Source organism: Apodemus sylvaticus, chromosome 23 (assembly GCF_947179515.1).
Source record: "Apodemus sylvaticus chromosome 23, mApoSyl1.1, whole genome shotgun sequence".
In the NCBI taxonomy this organism is placed as follows: Eukaryota; Metazoa; Chordata; class Mammalia; order Rodentia; family Muridae; genus Apodemus; species Apodemus sylvaticus.
In genome coordinates, this window is record NC_067494.1 from 49,875,520 (window position 1) to 49,884,108 (window position 8,589).

The 8,589-nt window shown below is 41.7% G+C and overlaps 1 pseudogene; it reads left to right on the forward strand.

Moving 5' to 3' along the window:
• The first annotated feature begins 5,316 nt into the window (after nucleotides 1–5,316).
• LOC127674167 (mitochondrial import inner membrane translocase subunit Tim8 B-like) lies at nucleotides 5,317–5,575 on the forward strand (annotated as a pseudogene).
• The last annotated feature ends 3,014 nt before the right edge of the window (nucleotides 5,576–8,589 follow it).

Sequence of the window (8,589 nt, forward strand, 5' to 3'; positions counted from 1 at the left end):
CCATTAGCAGTTTATCTTTTCATGTAGGAAAGAGATATTCAGGAGGCGGAGCCTTTCTTCAAGGGTTTTTGACAGTGGGGTGGATGACCATACCATGTTTAAACAATAGAGAAGACCATCAGAGAATGAAAACAGGGACAGCTTCACAGTGAATTCTCTTAGGAATAGTCATTCCTTATTGCCTCTCCTCTTGTCAATTGCTCTCTGTTGCTGTGACAAAATACTTCAGGAGGCAACAAAAAATGAGAACAAATGCATTTCAGTTCACAATTTAAGTCCGTAGTGGTTTGGTCCCATGGCTTCTAGGCATGTTGTGAAGGACAATATCATATCATGTCAGAATGGTGTGATGGTGTGTCAGGGAGCAGAACTGTTTTCCCCATGGTGGAAGAGAGAGAGAGGGGAGGGGAGAGAGAGAGAGAGAATATGTGTGAAATGTCTGAGAGAGAACACCAAGGACAAGATTTACTTTTCAAGTTTATGTCCCCTGAGACCTCCAACTAGACTATACCTCTTATTAATACTATCCAATATGAATCCATCAATGTATAAATTTATTGATTAGATCAGAACCCTTGTCTTTCAGTTACATCTCTTTGCAGTATTCTGCCCCTGGGAACCAGGTTTCCATGACGCAGCACATTTGTTTCCCTGGTAGCTTCTTTCACATTAAGTTTTTCTTTTGGGGGGCGCGGCTTCAGGATCATTGAACTTCTTTTCTTGATTTGCTCCTCTGCACCTGCGCCTTCAGAGTTAACTGTCCTCACTAACTACCATGATTCAGCATTTGTGGGTTTGGCTAACACAGCATGAGCAGGGAAGTGAATATTGATTCATAGGTGTTCCCATGGAATTGTTTGTGGAAATGTTCACAAAGTTCTCATGGAGTGGGGTGAGATGCCTGGGGTTTGAGGGCAGCGTGTGGAATCCTCATTCCACAAAGAACAGAACAAGGAAACAGCCTGGTCATGCTTTGACACAAACCTTGTATGGTAACATTTGGTACCATGAATACTGTCTGAGTTTACTTAGTCTCAAATGCCTCGTATGAGCATCAAATAGTTAAATGTATTCTTAAACCTCGCACATGAAGATTTGTCTTGTGACTCTATATGCCATATTTTCTTTGTTCAGTGGTAATTCCTGGGCCAGGCTCCAGAGCACTGTTTGAAACATCAGACATATTTTTTGCAACTTGGCATGCTATAAAATAATGATGTTGGGGTTGTCTCAAAGCTTCGACTTCCTGCTGATAACAGGAAAAGCATCAACTCATAGAAACTCCCCATTTGCTTAGTGTCTCAGTCTTATATTGAGCAGTAGGTGTTTTATAATCTCTGTGTGGGCACTAATGTTCAAAAGCATGCTATTTAGTGTGTAACAAGCTAAACCCTTAAAGATTTTCACCACCATAAGCAAGCATGCCCAAAGTTATAATTGGCTGTTATTCTGTGAAGTACCTGAGAGCCCATACCACTCCTCAGTGTGCCACCAATTTCAGCTCTTACAGTATGCTTTCTCTCTGTACTGGAGTCTAAGATGTATGCTAATGAGAACACAGAACAAGATCACCATTTTCAATAATGCTTTAAATACTGTGTTTTAAACATAGTGCAGCACATTCCACATTCTCAATGTCCTGGTTAAAGGCATCGACGGAGAAGAATAGAAACTACTTATATTCTATAATTCTGAGACTTGCATTATTTCATTTCTAGTGTGCATGTGCAGGATGGCAGGAACAAGATGAGGAGGAAGGAGCGCTTGGGAAAACGGTACTCACAGGCCAATGCTCACCCGTGCAGCCTGGAGGGCACAGCCGACTACTGAGCGATTGTAAGTTCTACAGATGCTGACGACACTGTCCTTTCTGACCCTCACCATTGAGGATTTGTTTTAAAACAAATATAGAAAGAAGACAGTGCTTTCACTCTTCAGTGTTCTTGTAAGCTTTCTGATAGGCAGTGAAGTTTTAATAACTAAATGCCAGTTTTGAAAAGAATTGACAGTCAGTTTTCAGCCATGTTGGCACTGCACTGGAGGTACCAGATGCTTCAGTGGGAAGTCATAGGCCAGGAGGACTTTATCTAAAGATGTCACTCACAGCTTGCGCTTATTTTGACAGAAGGTGCTTTATTTTCTTTCTTTTTAGACTCGAGTTTACCATGCTGATATGCTCAGGACATTTATAGAATGCATGGTATCTTACCTCATAAGGTCCTCATGTGTACCCTGGAAAAGATTTCTCATTACCAAAGTACAGTGATATATCTAATAAAAGTTAGCAGGAACCACGTGTTATTTAATCCCACTCACCCCTTATTCAAATTCCTAACAATGACCCTGAAATGTCCTTTCTCCGGCTCCTTGTTCATAACAGGAACTGATTATATTTAGACCTTAGTCATAAAGTTTTTCTTCCCTCAGATTATTTAGGCTAGTTCAAATCTACTCTATTCTGCTTCTGCCTCTTGAATGCTGGAATTACAGGTATGTGCTACCATTCCTGCCTTTGCTCAAGTAATTGTTATTATATTGTTACAATAGTTCTGACTTTCAGAAAAGAGGTCATTTGTTCTGGGGAATATCTTATTTTCTCTGTATTTACCATGCATGCCTGTGGAAATACTTTGGGAAGAGTGTGCACTAGATGATCTCATGTACTCCATACTGTGTTATATCATGAGATTCATAATATACTCATTTCCCAGCATTTGCATCAGTACAAGTGTGCCTACTTAGTCTTTCCTGTTGCCTGTGATGTTACATGTTCCCCTTGGTGACAGAAACTAATCTGTGCTCTGTAATATACAGTGTCTGATGCCTTATTTATGAACCTGATATCACTCAGCAATTCCTAATCTGTTGATGTCATTAAGGTCTATGCAGCAAAGAAAATTTACTAACTCTATACTTCCATATATAGCATCTAGCCTTTTTGCTAAAACATAGAGCTTTTTTCAAACTGATGTTCTTTGCTTTCCTTAAGATGCATTTTCTACCAGACAACTCAATCCTTCCCATAACTTAGCAGTCGGTTTTCCAATAAGTTATTTGTTTAATTAGTACCATAAATGTCGACAAATGAGGTATTCTAGGTTTCTTTTTGAGCATATCATTAAGGAGGGCATGCTAACTTCTTTTTTGTTGTTTTGTCAGTTTAATGTGTTTATTAAATGAGTATTAATAGTTTTCACTCCCATTCTGATATCTCATCCCCGTAAGCCTTATCTCCTGAGTCTGACCCCTGGCACTGACAGGGTAGAAGGAAAAAAATGGATTTCCACAGCTTGTTCTCTGACCTATACATGTACTATGTACTTGACCACACACACACACACACACACACACACACACACAATTTAAAAGCCCAAAGGTACAGTTACTCAGGTCCTAAGCTAACAACTTGGAAGAAAACCCAAAGCTTTGGCTCTTCTTGACCATTTCTGGGTAACAAATTAAAAAAAAAGACAGAGACAAACATAGAAGGTTTGGCAACTGAGAAGACACACACTCTTACTTGTATGAGTGAGTGTCCATTCTAAAATGGCTTCTTAAAGCCACCCAGCCTGAGGCAGGATGACTATCAGTTGTTATTAACAGAGAGAGTTACAAAGATTGCACCTGTTCTGGGGTGTGCTTGCGTGTGTTATAATGAGACAGTTTTAACAGGGATGTGCTTCTTGCATTGTGTTTGGCTTGAGTCTATTTTGGGAAAGAGAACAATGCCACTGCTCTTCGCTGAGTTTACAGTCACGCTGAGCTTGCAAAGAGAACACAGACTAAAGTTGTTGAATGAGCTTAACAGGTAGTTAAAAGCAAATACAAGCTTGCAACCCCACAAGCAGTGGAGGAGTGTTCCTCTTTCTCCACATCCTCGCCACCAACTGCTGTCTCCTGAGTTTTTGATCTTAGCCATTCTGACTGGTGTGAGGTGAAATCTCAGGGTTGTTTTGATTTACATTTCCCTAATGTCTAATGATGTTGAACATGGCACTTCTGGAGGACCTTGCTATACCACTCCTGGGCATATACCCAGAGGATTTCCCAGCATGTAATAAGGACACATGCTCCACTATGTTTATAGTGGCCTTATTTATAATAGCCAGAAGCTGGAAAGAACCCAGATGTCCCTCAATGGAGGAATGGATACAGAAAATGTGGTATATTTACACAATGGAATACTACTCAGCATTTAAAAACAATGAATTCATGAAATTCTTAGGCAAATGGTTGGATCTGGAAAGTATCATCCTAAGTGAGGTAACCCAATCACAAAAGAATACACATGGAATGCAATCTCTGATAAGTGGATATTAGTCCAGAAGCTCTGAATACCCAAGACACAATCTATATATCAAATGATTCCCAAGAAGAAGGAAGGAGAGGGCCCTGGTCCTGGAAAGGCTAGATGCAGCATTGTAGGGGAGTACCAGGACAGAGAAGTGGGAGGGGGTTGATTACAGAACAGGCAGAGGGAAGAGGGTTTATGGGACTTATGGGGTAGGGGGAACCTAGAAAGGGGAAATCATTTGGAATTTAAATAAAGAATATAGAAAATAAAAAAAAAGAAGAATGGAAAGATAAATCTCTAGAATAAATTTTGTGTTATCTTTTAATATTAGTATTATAGAACCTTAGTTTCATTTTTGTATATTTTTATTCTTTGTTTCATTTTTATATACTGTCATTACAGTCATAGTTGCGCTGAAATTCATCATACTCCTGAATTAGCCTTCACAAAGTAGAACTATAGCTGTGCCAAAACAATTATCTCTAAAGGTTTAATTTTGAAAACATCCTCATATCTTTGTCCTTTTGTTGTTGTTGTTCTTGTTGTTATTTGTTGTTATTGTTTTAGTTGCTGCTGTAGCAGCTGTTGTTTTCCTGTCTTCTCAGTAGCATTCATAATTTGTAGCACAGATTTTTGGCAAGACCATTTTTTTTTTAACTTCACGAAATGTTTCTGGGGACACGCATTACAAAATATTTTTAATTAGTTTCATTTGCTCTGGATATTATAAAATAATTTATAATAATTTCAAAAACTCTATGACAGCACTTAGGCCTCTCTTCTGTAAGTCAGTCTGTTTGTTTCTATTCTCGTTGGTCAGGATTGGTATGGTTTGCTTGAACAACATTCCGTGTGTTCACCCTTGGACAAGGATCGTTTGGTCCTATTGAAGGAATATGAGTTTTTGCAGATGCCTCTCATCGTTAATAGAAGCCCCTGGGCATCTTAGAGAAGATGATGAAGTGCAAACGTTGCTTTCAGGAGCACGCATGCGCACCCCAGCAAAGTGCCTGACGCTGACAATGGCCGAACTTGGTTAAGCGCACAGAGCTGCTACAGTGCCTGCTGTCCACCGAGCAGCAGAAGGCGCAGCTTAGTGCGCAGGTGCATCACTTCCCGGAACTATGTTGGGATAAGTGTGGAGAAGCCAGGAAGTCTGCTAGATACCCCCTCCCCCCCCCCCGAAAACTGCCTCTCTAGCTGTGTGGATCTCTCGTTATTGACATTATATTTGCTATCACTGTTCGGTTTTCCCAGGTAGTACAGAGAGGAGGGCAGTAAGCCACACCTAAGAATGACAGAAGACCAAAAGACTTGGTACAAAGCAGATTTAATGGCCAGTGGTGAAAGGCTTGTCAACGTGTCAGGTTAGCATCAGGCAGTTACAAAGTCTGTTTGTATAAAAAAGGACCGAAGGAGCTGAAGGGGTTTGCAACCCCATAGGATGAACAACAATATCAACCAACCAGATCTCCTAGGGAATAAACCACCAACCAAAGAGAACACATGGAGGGACCCATGGCTCCAGCTGTATATGTAGCAGAGGATGGCCTTGTCTGGCACCAGTGGGAGAAGAGGCCCTTGGTCCCCTGAAGTTTCCATGCCTTAGTGTAGGGAAATGTGAGGGCCGGGAGTGGGTAGGTGGGTGGGAACACACCCTCATAGAAGCAGGAGGAGGGGGGATAGAATAGGGGTTTTTGCGGAGGGGAATCTGGAAATTTGTTTACATTTAAAAAGTAAACAAATAAAATATCCAATAAAAAGTAACAATGCGCAAAAAAAAAAATAATAATGCGCAAACACAAGGAAAGCGATTTATGTCAGGCTGCGTCATCTTTCTCTCTCCCAGAGTTTATTTGGATAAACTAACCCAAAGCAAGCCAAACAAACACAAAACTAACACCGCAGATTTAGAACCCATTTCCAGGTGCCTCAAGTTAACATCAAAATAACTAACTGCCAGTTACCTTTGAAAGGGCTGTGGATCCCTGTTACAGCTGTAGACCTTTACCCCCTTCTTTAAAATTAATTATTTTTATACACTCCATATTTTATTCCTCAACCCGCTAACCCCAGTCCACCTTCCAACTGTCCCATACCCCCTCCCCTTCCCCTGTCTCCATGTGGATGTCCCTACCCCCCACCCCACCCGACCTCTAACCTCCCTGGGGCCTCCAGTCTCTTGAGGGTTAGGTGCATCATTTCTGAATGAACACAGACCCAGCAGTCCTGACTGGATGTGTGCTAGGGGCTTCATATCAGCTGGTGCATGCTGCCTGTTTGGTTGTGCAGTGTTTGAGAGATCCCTGGGGGTCCAGATTAATTGAGGCTGCTGGTCCTCCTACAGGGCCACCCTCAGCTTCACTCAGCCTTCCCTAGTTCAACAACAGAGGTCAGCTGGTTGGGAGCCTATATCTGCATCCGATTCTTTTGGCTACTTGTTGGGTCTTCCCTTTTTGTGACTGTTCCACAGCCTCAGTAATAGTACCATGCCTTGGGGCCTCCCCTTGAGCTGGATCCCACCTTGGGCCTGTTGCTGGACCTTCTTTTCCTCGGGCTCCTCTCCATTTCCATAATCACACGGGTCCATGCAAGGGACTGTAGGTTCACCAGTCGTGGATGTCACCAATGTTTCCTTCTGCACAGATCTAGGGAACAGGGTAAGAACCACCTTGACTTTTACGCTTTACGGGATTTGTTGATGCAAGGAACAGAGTCCTCTTACTTGTCTGCCTGCTGTATACGAGTCAAACATTTCTTCTGCAAAGCCGCTCAGAGCTCTGGACTGCATGGGGTACAGCAGCAGATGTCAGCAGCTTGTACAATGCGCACCTTTCCTACGACCTTTGTTGCTGGGCTCTATCAACCTTGTGGGTCCATGCCATAATGACCCTTTTTCTTTTAAATCTCTGGTGGTAAGTTTTATTCAGTAATGAGTTATCTCAGAAATATTTGTAACAATAACATCCTGGGTTTTTTTTTTTTTTATGTGCATGTGGCATATGGCCTCTGTGTGTTTTCATGTTTGTGAGTATACGTGGATACAGGTGCCTATGGACCTGTAGATACATGTATTCATGTAGATACAAAGTTGACGTTGGGTACCTTCCTCTGTCGCTCTATGCTTTTAATTCATTGAGACAGGGTCTCTTGAGAAAATAGAGTTTACTGATTCTGATAGTTTAGTTAGCTGGTCAGCTTGCCCCAGAGATCCCTTGCCACTGCTTCCCAATGCTGAGTTTACAGGCAAGGTCACATCTGTCCAGCTTTTGTGTAAGTCCCGGGGTGGGGGGCAGATTCCAGGCATCATGCTACTGTGACAAGTACTCTACCCTGAATTATCTTAGGAAGTGTGAGTATGTGTTGTGAGTGTGAGAGAGTGTGTGAGAATGTGTGTGTGCATGAGAGTGTATATGTGAGAATGTGTGTGTGCATGAGAGTGTATACGTGAGAATGTGTGTGTGCATGAGAGTGTATATGTAAGAATGTGTGTGTGCATGAGAGTGTATACGTGAGAATGTGTGTGTGCATGAGAGTGTATATTTGAGAATGTGCGTGAGAGAGAGTATGAGAATGTGTGTATGTATGTGTGTTCCAGGATTATAAGCATAGAAGATGACACCTGGATCCTTTTACATGGGTTCTGCAGATCAAAAGCAGGTCTTCATGCTTTCAAGGGAAGCACTTTACAAAATCAGCTATCTCCCCAGACTTTTCATTTTTATTTTTTAATAGGATGAACTTATGTGTGTGTGTGTGTGTGTGTGTGCACAGACCAGAGAACAACTTTGCTGTCATTTATTAGGTACAACATCTTTTTATCTATTTTTATTTTTTATATTAATCTTGAGAGAGCATCTCACATTCACCCAGATCTTGCTAGTCTGACTAGGATGGCTGGTTGGTGAGCCTCCCTCCCGCCAGGGATCCGGGTGCCGTCTCTTCCCCAGTTCCAGGATTACAAGCATAGAAGATGACACCTGGATCCTTTTCACATGGGTTTTGCAGATCAAAAGCAGGTCTTCATGCTTGCAAGGGAAGCACTTTACAAAATCAGCTATCTCCCCAGACTTTTTATTTTTATTTTTTAATAGGATACTATATGGATACTATATGGAATGAACTTGAAGGTTTGTACATAGGGAATGTCGAAGGGAGACGTGACATTTCAGAGGAAAAAACCTGTTACACATGATACTGCTTCCTAATCTTGGAACATTAATGAACGTCCCCTAGGTAGCATGGAGGAACTAGTCTTTCAATCAGGTATGTTGATTTCTCTGCCGATTGTCTTA